At 35.9% G+C, this 10,920-nt stretch overlaps 1 pseudogene; it reads right to left on the reverse strand.

The window, feature by feature from the left end:
* Nucleotides 1-7,437: 7,437 nt before the first annotated feature.
* On the reverse strand, nt 7,438-9,169 carry LOC124514302 (bifunctional 3'-phosphoadenosine 5'-phosphosulfate synthase 1-like; annotated as a pseudogene).
* Between the last annotated feature and the right edge of the window lie 1,751 nt (nt 9,170-10,920).

The raw sequence follows: 10,920 nt of genomic DNA on the forward strand, positions 1-10,920 counted from the left end.
TTACAGGCCAAATCTGGCCTGCAGCCTGAATTTATAAGGCCAGAGAGGTAAGAATGTTGTTTTTTTTTAAAGACTTTGTAAGTTTTAGGTTTACAGAAAAACTGAGTGATAATACAGAGTTCCCATATATACTCTTCCCCACCTTCACATTAGTTCCCTCTATTATTTACATCTTGCATTAGTTAAGTTACATTTGTTAAGACTGACAAACCAAACTTGATACATGATGTACACACACATATATAAACACACATACACATAAAAGTATGAGTGTGTGTACACATACACATGAGTTGGCACACACATATGCACGCATATACATAAGTGTATACCCATATGTATACAAATGCACACACACATTACATTGGTAGGTCTTCTTGGAAAATTGACCCCTTTATCATTATATTTATTATGTCCCTGTTTATGCTTGGTATAGTGGTTTCTTTTGACGGCGGAGCTTTGCTATGAAGAGCAGAATGCTCTGAGTATATTTCAAAATGGTGACTTTTACCTTCTGCCTTCCCTAAACAGGAGGGGATTTTTCTCTTATCTGGGCTACTGGAAGTAGAACTCATAGAAGTGTAGGGGGCCTCCCTAAGACTGGGCTTCTAGGAGTTTTAACTCCTGAGCTAGTCCACACTCAGCTTTCAGTAACTTAAAAATTTTTTTTCTTAATGTTTATTTATTTTTGACAGAGAGAGAGACAGAGCATGAGCAGGGGAGGGGCAAAGAGAGAGGGAGACACAGAATCCAAAGCAGGCTCCAGGCTCTGAGCTGTCAGCACAGAGCCCCACGCGGGGCTCAAACTTCCAGACCACGAGATCATGATTTGAGCTGAAGTCAGATGCTCAACCGACTGAGCCACCTAGGTGCCCCAGCCTTCAGAAACTTAAAATTACCACTTCTGTTCCCAGCAGTTATTTGCTCCAGCTCCTGATAAGTTGTATAGCATTGTATGAAGCCACTAACAAAAGCTAGTTTTACCCTACATAGTACATACATATTTTTCAAGCTATTGGTAGATGGAAAATGAAAGTAAAATGCATAGTCAATTCAAAAGCAAGCCGGAAAGGAGAAAAGAAAAAGAAGAAAAGAAAAAGCAGGATAAATATAAAGTTGTAGAACTCAAAATGTATTAGTAATCACAATAAATGTCAATAGAGTAAACATGCAAGCCAAAATACAAATATTCTCAAGTTTGGCAGAATAACAAAACACACCTTAAATGGTTATCCCATAAAAGTGGGAAGTTAAAGGATAAATATAGTAGGCAAATACTTAACAAAATAATTTGGTAATATGGCTATGTAAATATGTAAATATAGCTATGTAAGTTTATCTCTCCTTGTTAGACAAAATTGACTTCAAAGTAAAAATGTTTTTTGGAGTAAAAAATATTTAATTTAATTAAATATTATAATATTTACTGATAGAAGGTTCAATTCTCATAGATTAAAAAAATCTAAATTTACAAGCACCTAAAAGCATAACCTTTATATATGAATATACATTTATATATGTAATATACTTTTTCATATATATAACAAAAGCCATAAAACTGTAAAGTAAAATTAATAGATTAATATGCATAATAGGCAGTTTTTAACTCATGCATAGTACTTAATAGAGAATGCAGACAAAACACTAGTAAGGGTATGGAGGGTTTGAACAACAAAATTAGCAAGTCTGATGTACTGGGCACATATGCAGCTCTATATCCAACAGTTAGAGAATGTATCATAGAACTTTTCTTAGAACTGACCACATTCTACACTATTAAGCAGCTATTAAAAAAATAAAAGTCAAATAATTGTTGTTAAACAGGTGATTTTTTTCTGTTAAAATATATCTAATTTAGAAATCACTAAAAATGCTGATTTAAAAATTGATTTGGAAATTATAATAAAAGACACTTCCAAATAATCTTTGGTTCTAAATACAAATAACAGTGGACATTAGACAATATTTAGGACTGACAATTGATGAAAATATTACATTCTAAAATTTAAGGGATGTAGGTAAAGCAATACTTAAAATAATTTTTTTAACATCCTATTATTTGCAAAGTTTGAAAGTTGATAATCTAAGTTTCAAATTAAAGGAGTTATAAAAAGGATAGCAAAATAAACTTACAGTAAATTTAAATAATGAAACTAATGATACGAGGAGAAATTAATTAAATAGGAAAAAAAAGATAAAATAAAGAGGATTCACAAAGCCACTTACTTGTTGAAAAGCCTAATAAAATAGACACCCTATGGCAAGACTGAGCAAGAAACGAGAGAGACAGAGACAGAGACAGAGAGAATCCATTAAAAAAGAACATTAGCAGTGAAAAGAGTAGTGTCATAACCCCAGAAACATAAGTTTTTTTAAGAAGATTTATATGCAATTTTAAGTCATTAAATTTGAAAACTTAAGACAAATGTTCATTTTTCTAGAGAAATATAACTAGCCAATAGTAATTCAAGAAGAAATTTAAAACCTGACTAATCCTTAATTGTTAAAAAAAATGAATTGATGATTAAAATCTAAGTCTCACCTTCCCCACGCCCATCAACTGGCTATCTGAGCCAGTAAAATAGGACAAAATTCTAATCAAAATCTCAGATGATTTTTTTTTCTTTTTTTGTTTTACCTCTATGGAACTTGACAAGATGATTATAAAATATATGGAAGTGCAAAGGACTAAAGTAGCCAAGACAACTTTGAAGAAGTACAATATAAGGAGACCTCCTTACCATATACAAATATTTATTACAAACTATAAACAATATAAAGCTATGAACAATGAAAGCACTGTGCATTGTTCTAGGAAAGATTAATAGACCAATGGAACTGAACAGAGACTTGAAATAGATCAATGCACAGATGGAACCCTGATATTTAGCAGAGGGTGCACTGTCTACCAGTGAAGGATGGGTTATTGATTAAAGAGTATTCAGACCTTTGGTTATCAATATAAGGAAAAAAATTGAGAAGCTCTGTCTGTAACCAAACACCAAAAGTAATTCTGTGTGGATTAAAGATCTAATTATGATAGCAATAGTTTAGAATGTTTTGGAGGAATTCTAAGAGACTATATTTATGACTTCAGAATAAAAGGTGTAAATTTAGTCCATTTTTTTATTTGGTAATATGAACTCAAACATTACGATTGTCTAATAATTTTTACTAATGTAATAATTTTGTTTAGTTTTTTCCTGAACTGGTTTTTCTATGTTATGTATACAGAGCCTTCGTGGATCACATTTATTCTTCCCTTGGGTAAAATACTATTGTTCAAAGAATCAATAACATTTCATAGCCCAAGCCAAATAATTTTAAAACTGAATTTAAATACGTGGAATTCTTCAAACTTCAGATATTATATATTTTTTTCTCTAGGGGAAAATGAACATTCAGCTAATAGGGGGAAAGGGGTTGTAGCATTTAGTTTTAACTTTTTTTTAATGTTATGTTTATTTTTGAGAGAGAGAGAGACAGAGTACAAGCAGGGGAGGGGCAAAGAGAGGAGCAGACACAGAATCTGAAGCAGGCCCCAGGCTCTGAGCTGTCAGCACAGAGCTCAATGCAGGGCTTGAACTTGTGAACTGCGAGATCATGACCTGAGCTGAAGTAGAAGGCTCAATTGACTAAGCCACTGACGTGCCCCTAGTTTTAACTTTCAAAAGAATAATTAAATTTGTGTTTTAAATGAGATTATTTAAAAAAATAAAACTCATAGAATAAATCGTAAAAATGATGAATTAAAAATATTTACATCAAATTCTAGATTTGGAATAAAATATTACACATTTATAGTAATGTACATTACTCTTAATCCTCTTTATGTAGGACCTCATTATAAATACAATACTGAAGACTGGCAAATAATGTTTGTTATACATACTTTTGATAACAAAAACATGGTGATTGTATATTTTAAATGTTTCAATGACAAATCAGACTATAATATGATTTGAAAGTCAAACCTATTTATATATATATATAAATATATACGTGTATATATATATATAAATATATATATATAAATACATACGTATATATTTATATATATATAAACTATATATAATAGGTTTTACAAACATGGGATTTTCTGTTCATTTGACTGCATACAGGAGGCAGGTATAAATACTTTGTACATTTGAAGAGAGAAGAGTAAAATAAGGGTGTAATTCATAACTGTATTCCTTTCCTTATATTTGTTATTTTATTTAGAGAAAGAGTGCAAGTGTGTGTGTGTGTGTGTGTAAGCGAAGGAGGGGCAGAGAGAGGAGAGAGAGAATCTTACCTAGGCTCCATGCCCAGTGCAGAACCTGACTTGGGGCCTGATCCCAAGACCCTGGGATCATGACCTAACCCCAAATCAAGAGTGGGACGCTCAACTAACTGAGCCACCCAGGTTCTCCTTTTCTCTTATATTTTGAATAACAAAGCAATTTCATTAATGTACTTATTTGGAGGCAGCTTTAAATATTCTAATTTTAAAATGCAAAAACTATAAATCTTTTCATAGACTAATAAGATACATCACCATATTTTCATTAATATTTTTGTGTGGCTGTCTTAGGAACACTATTCCCTTAAAATACCTGCAGGATATTGGCTACATAAAGAAAGGCAAGCAACTTTAAGTGTTATTTTTTCATGCTGGAATAGAAACTGTTTGTAGCATGCAACACCATAGTTTTTCTTTTTTGAATAATATGTGTGCTTCTGAGTGACCCTTACTAATATATGCAAGGAATTTGAATGAAAGATGGGAATAGATGATATATTCAGTGCACTGACTTTGCATGGTAACACTTATCACTACAATTCAAGCCTTGGCTCCATCGTGCAATACAGAGACACAAAATACTATTTTTCTTTTCCTTCCTCCTTTCCTTCCTTCCTTCCTTCCTTCCTTCCTTCCTTCCTTCCTTCCTTCCTTCCTTCCTTTCCTTCTTTCTTTTTTTTGCCTGGAAGGCTTTATTGTGATGTTAACTTTTTCATTGATTCAAAGGTGAAAATAATCTAAAGTAACTTTCGAGATCTCCGGTCTACATAGAATGATGCCATGTATAGAATAGTGCCTTGAAACCATTTTGCAGATTATTTTTTATTGTCTTCCTGGCATCTATTTTACCCCTCTCCCACTTGGGTTGTTTGTTTGTTTTTTATAACCAAGAGTATTTTTATATTTGGGGAGGAAGTTTGCTCCCTCCATTTTCTCAGCCTTGAATTTTGGGTGAGACTGATTGCCTGCTCTGCTTTGGAGATGGATCTTTGCTGTCTAAAACCCCATCGGGGAGACTACTGCAACCTTGTCACAGTGATTGTATCAGAGAAGGACATGAGTTCCAATTCAGATCAGTGAAAGGACCTGATTCCCAGGACATATACAGCAGCTACTGTAAGAGACTCCAACTTTCCTGAGTGTTTTCTTTTGAGGATATGACATCTGGAATTGATGCAAACATTTTGCTGAAATTACCAGAAGAATTAGGAACTCCCAGATGGCTACCAGGGCAGCGTGGGGAAATAGCAGAGAAGCAGAATAGAGAGGGTATGAGAAAGAAGGTCCTGGAAGATCTCATCTGAGGTGTAAGATCAAGACTCATTTTGACTTTTCTGTTACATAAGTCAATATCCCCTTTATTGTTCAAGTTATTTTGAATTTAGAGCTTTGTTTTTTGGTCACATGTTACTGAAACATTTTTTTGGTCACATGTTACTGAAACATTTCTATCACAAATGCTACATGGGTATTTTGATTTGGAGACTAAATGGAGACAAATATCTTAATTCTATTCAAAGATTCTTTGTTTTTAAGGAACAGAAAGATACAAATTAGAGAATGGGAATTATTGGAAAGATTTGTGGAGATGGAACCCAACAGCTAGGAAAAAGAAAATCTCTTCACCTTACTTAATGGTACCTCAAGTCTCTCTTTTTATGATATTAATGTGATGTATTACATTAATTGATTTTGATTTTAAAACTTTTCATTCTTAGGATATATCCTACTTGGTTACAGTGTATAATTCTTTTTATTTATTGCTGTATATAGTTTGCTAGTACAGTAAAACCTTGGTTTGCAAGCATAATTCATTCTGTAAACATGTTTGTAATCTAAAGCACTTGTATATCAAAGCCAATTTCCCCATAAGAAATAAGAGAAACTCAGATTACAATACTGGGTTTATTTTATATTATTCTATAATTTTTAGAATTTATATTTAGAATTTAGAATATATATTTAGAATTCTATAATTCTATAATTATTGTGTACGATGATTTTCACTGTCACTAACAGATGTTGACTACAGTACAGTATTTATATACTCTTGTCATATACTGTACTTAATGTAACTGTCAATAGGCAGCACAGGAAAGGGTCTACATCTGTAGGCAGCCTGACCTAGAATGAAGCAAAGCATTCCTAAGCTTACTCTTATATGGAAAAGCAGGGGACTGTCCATAGGCGCTTTGAAGTGACAAAAAATACACTAGTGCCAGTTGTGGGCACCTTCCAACATTCTGAAAAATCACTGATTTCTGCCAAACACTGCAGCCTGAGACCAAGGATCTGAGCATGGGAGATGATTACCCCCAATGAGAGGGAGAGAGAGAAGCGGGGGGGGGGGAACCACTGGCTCAGATGCGATTATGTGACGTTCGGTGTCATGTACTACTTATATTGCAAGACATCTCTCATTTATCAAGTTAAAATTTATTAGAAATGTTTGCTCATCTTGTGGAACACTCACAGAACAAGTTACTCACAATCTAAGGTTTTACTGAATTTTGTTGAGGATTTTGCATCTATATTAATAGAGGATGTTGATTTTGTTTTCTTTCTCCCTCCTTCTCTTCTTTCCTTTCTTCTTTTCCTTTTTAAGAAGCTAAATAATTTAATTTTATAGTTCATTCAGGGCTTACTACTGATCATAAGGGTACTTTAGATTATAACAGCTGAGAGAGAAATAAGGAAGAAAGAAAGCAGTTTATATTTTTAATGCAGAAAAATAATTGTTAGAGATGTTTTATAAAATTTAACAAACAAGGTCTAGCCAAATTTCCTGTTCAGTGGATTTTTTTTCTGTTTTCAAGGGATGAAGAGAGAGATTCAATGTATATATTATTGGTTACTGCTTGAAAAAAATCATGAGATAGAAGCATAAATATAATATAAAAGATAATATTTTAAAATTGTATTATAGGAATATTAGGTATAATAAGTGGGGAAGATATATTAAAACCAGTAGTGTGTTACACTGGTCCAGAAAGAACTCATAAGGCAGACAAAAACTAATATTAGTTAAGGAAAATGGTCTGTTTTTAGGAAGTGCATCCAGAGAGATGTTACCTCAAAGAAATGCCAACAGTAACTGTGTGGTCCCCTGTTGTTACTCAGTGAAGTATCAAGGGTAGAGTGACTGGGTTAACAGATCAAGCTTTCTCCAAAGATTTGTAGTATTGCATCAGTACAGTCCAAGTCTTGGGAGCCATGAAACCTTCAGGAGGTTTCTGGCCTTCCCTGGCAAGTTTGCCCACTCAAGCTCCTGAAATAAATTCAAAGTCTTCATGGTGTTCAGGGTCATAGTAGTCCAAACACTTCTTTTTCTTGTTGTAGGCTGCAACTCAGAAGGGAACTCTTTCCAAGGTCATTAGGCCAGGAGTCATTGTCAGCACTTTGGTGGTATGAGTTGTCTCATAAAGATTCTTCCCTGTTTCTGAATGAGATATGTCAGCAGGCTCTTGTCCAACAATGTTAAACTTGTCTCCTGCAACCATCCATGCTCTGCAATGCCACTGGATTCCAGGTGGCTCAGGACACATCGTGGGAGGTGGGAAGATGGCCACTACTGTTGTTTCAGGATATGGAACTCCTTCCTCCAGCACTGAATGATGCTGCTTCATACACATCAAAGGAGCATCATTGTCCTTTGTCCAGGCACCAAGAGGGTGAAGTAGAAGGACAGAGTGCCTGTAGCCACTCTCTGGAAGTTGCTTGTAGGTATCCTGCATTAATAAAGCATGTCCATTGCATGAAGTTAGATTCAACCTAGCAGACACTGGGTTGCATAATTGAAATGCAATGACAGCATCAGCATTCAAAAAAATTTAACATCTACTATAGCCCAATAGGAATAAAACTATGTTAATCAAGACCATCGTCCCAATAAAGTCAGTTCAAGACCTGACAATCTCCAATCAACCAATCTCCTTGTTCCATAACCATCTTGATGTAGGGGTGGTTCTCCTATGTTGTTCCTCACTGTCTGGCACCACAGTCCTCCTTCCTGTGCTTAAGAAACTCTGGGATGTGAAGAATAGTCATACAGCAGCCCTCCTATGTCAGAGCAAATGCAGACCAATCATCTAGCTTCTCTTTATCTTCATGACTTAGTTGTCAGAACTATAGGCACTGACAAGTTAATGATCCATTTAAATGAAGGCACTGAAAGGACTCTCTCTCTCTCTCTCTCTCTCTCTCTCTCTCTCTCTCTCTCTCTCTCATGGAGGCATTCAGTAGGGTTGCCCAACCTGCTGCTAAAACCGGCACCCACTACATATCCATTTAATTAATTTTCAATACTGGTAATATTTCCACACATGTTTTTGCCAAATTAAGTTTATCGTCTGGCGTATACAGTTCTTTTACTTAGTGGCATCCACAGGTACAATATCCTGTTTCTGTAGAAGTTCCACAACTTGTTGGACACAGTCATTTATATCACAGGAGTCTGTTTTCAGCATCAATTAAGGGGCCTCTGTTTTTTTTATATTCAGAATTAATTCCAGTGAAGCCTTTAATTTCCCCAGCCCCGTGCTTTTTTGTAGAATCCTTTGACATTTCTGTGTAACAAACACACACAGGAGCATGAACAAACATTTCAAAAAAAAAAAAAGGGTAAGCCCTCATGAATTTGCCTTGCATTGTTGCATCCTTGAGTACTAGGTTATAGAAAACTTGTGACGCACAGTAAGCTAGCATCTGCAGTTCACCAACTTCTGTAGTGCATCGAACATTCTCTTCTCTGTCTTTGGACTAAAGCCAAGACTTCTAGTGAGAGCTTAGCGAGCTTTATCACCATAAGTGTCGCCACAGCATGGAATGCAACGGCAAACCAAATACTCCTCCAAAGCCATGTTCACCGTGGTCTTCCCGGCGCCACATAAGCCCGTCAGCCAAACTGCACAAGCATGGAAGGCACCTGTGGTCTCTCCCACCTGACCTCTCTTGTTCCTACGGACGTGGTGAGCTTGATCGGTGACATTAGTTGTTCTCTGAAACCCAATAATCACTCAGACATTCTTACACAGGGTCCCTGGCCCTGCAAGGCTGCAGAGAGCAGAGGAGCAGGGCAGCAGGGCGGGCAAGAAAGTGAGGAAGGGCGGGGCGAGAAGGCGGGGTGAGGTGGGGTCAGAAGGCGGGGCAGGGCAGGGCGAGAAGGCGGGGTCTCGTCGGATCTGGCGAGCCTGCGCAGAGGAAAGAAGACGTGCCCTCTCGGGGCTTCGATTGAGCAGCCAGTTTCCGCCTTGTGGTGCCTCGCCCACGGATAAAAAAGTATGTGTGCTGGTTTCGTTTTCTTGTGACATCGTTGGTTTTATATATCTGGACTTACAGAATGAGTTGGAAAATGTTGACTTCTGGGAAAAGTTTGTGAGGGATTGGTGTTAATTCATATTTAAATGTTTGCCAAAATTCGTCAGTGAAGTAGTCTGGTTCTGGACTTGGCTTTGTGGGAAGTTTTGAAATTACAATTACAAATTAGAGATCTCGAATTTTGTTTCGTTTTGAGTGAGTTTCAGTAATTGTTTCTAGGAATTTGCCCATTTCCTTTAAATTATCTAATTTATTTGCATACACTTATACTGTGATACTTTTTATTTCTGTAAGTTTAGTAGTGGTACCATTTTTTAATCACTCATTTAAAGGTAATCATTATCATGCCTCATAGGGTAAACACTTCAAACTTGTCTTCTTAAACATTATGGTTTAAGGTTAAATGTTCTCTGAATTTCAAACAAATGGAATCATATAGAATATATTCTTGTCTGGCTTGCTCAATTTTATGTTCGTAAAATTCATCCCTGAAACTGTGGTTTCTTCATTTCATTGATGTATACTATTCCATCGAGTGACTATACCACAATTTTTTTTTTTTTTTGTAAATTTTGTTTTCAACGTTTTTATTTATTTTTGGGACAGAGAGAGACAGAGCATGAACGGGGGAGGGGCAGAGAGAGAGGGAGACACAGAATCGGAAACAGGCTCCAGGCTCCGAGCCATCAGCCCAGAGCCTGACGTGGGGCTCGAACTCCCGGACCGCGAGATCGTGACCTGGCTGAAGTCGGACGCTTAACCGACTGCGCCACCCAGGCGCCCCTATACCACAATTTTTTAAGGTACATTTGGTTATTTTCAGTTTTTGGAATATTATAAAAAATCACTGCCGTTAATGTTCTTGAACATGTGTTGTTGCACACAAGCATGCAGTTATGTTGGGTTACACATAGGAATGATCTGCCAGGACATAGGGTTTGTGTCTGCTCAGCTATAGTTGATAAAGCCAAAGAATTTTCAATGTGGTTATTATATCAGCTGAGACTCCCATTAGCAGTATTTTCCATCAAACTGTCTCCTTGCCAAAACTTTGTATTGTTATTAAACAAAAAAAACTTTAGACTTGCTAGTTTGGGTACAGTGTTACCACATTATGGTTTTAATTTGCATTTATCAGAGCAAAGTTGAGCTTCTTTTTGTATTATTTGTCATTTAGGTTGCCTCTTCTGAAAAGTGCCTGTTAGGTCTCCTGCCTATTTTTCCATTGGGTTATCTATTTTTTCCTTAGATTTGTAGGAGTTTTAACATATTCAGATAAGAGTCCTTCATTGGCTATATGTTTTGAAAATGTTTTCTTCCAT

Source organism: Lynx rufus, unplaced genomic scaffold, assembly GCF_022079265.1.
Source record: "Lynx rufus isolate CCGP_SWC_20201006 ecotype Redwood Valley unplaced genomic scaffold, mLynRuf1.p SCAF_2, whole genome shotgun sequence".
Taxonomy (NCBI): domain Eukaryota; kingdom Metazoa; phylum Chordata; class Mammalia; order Carnivora; family Felidae; genus Lynx; species Lynx rufus.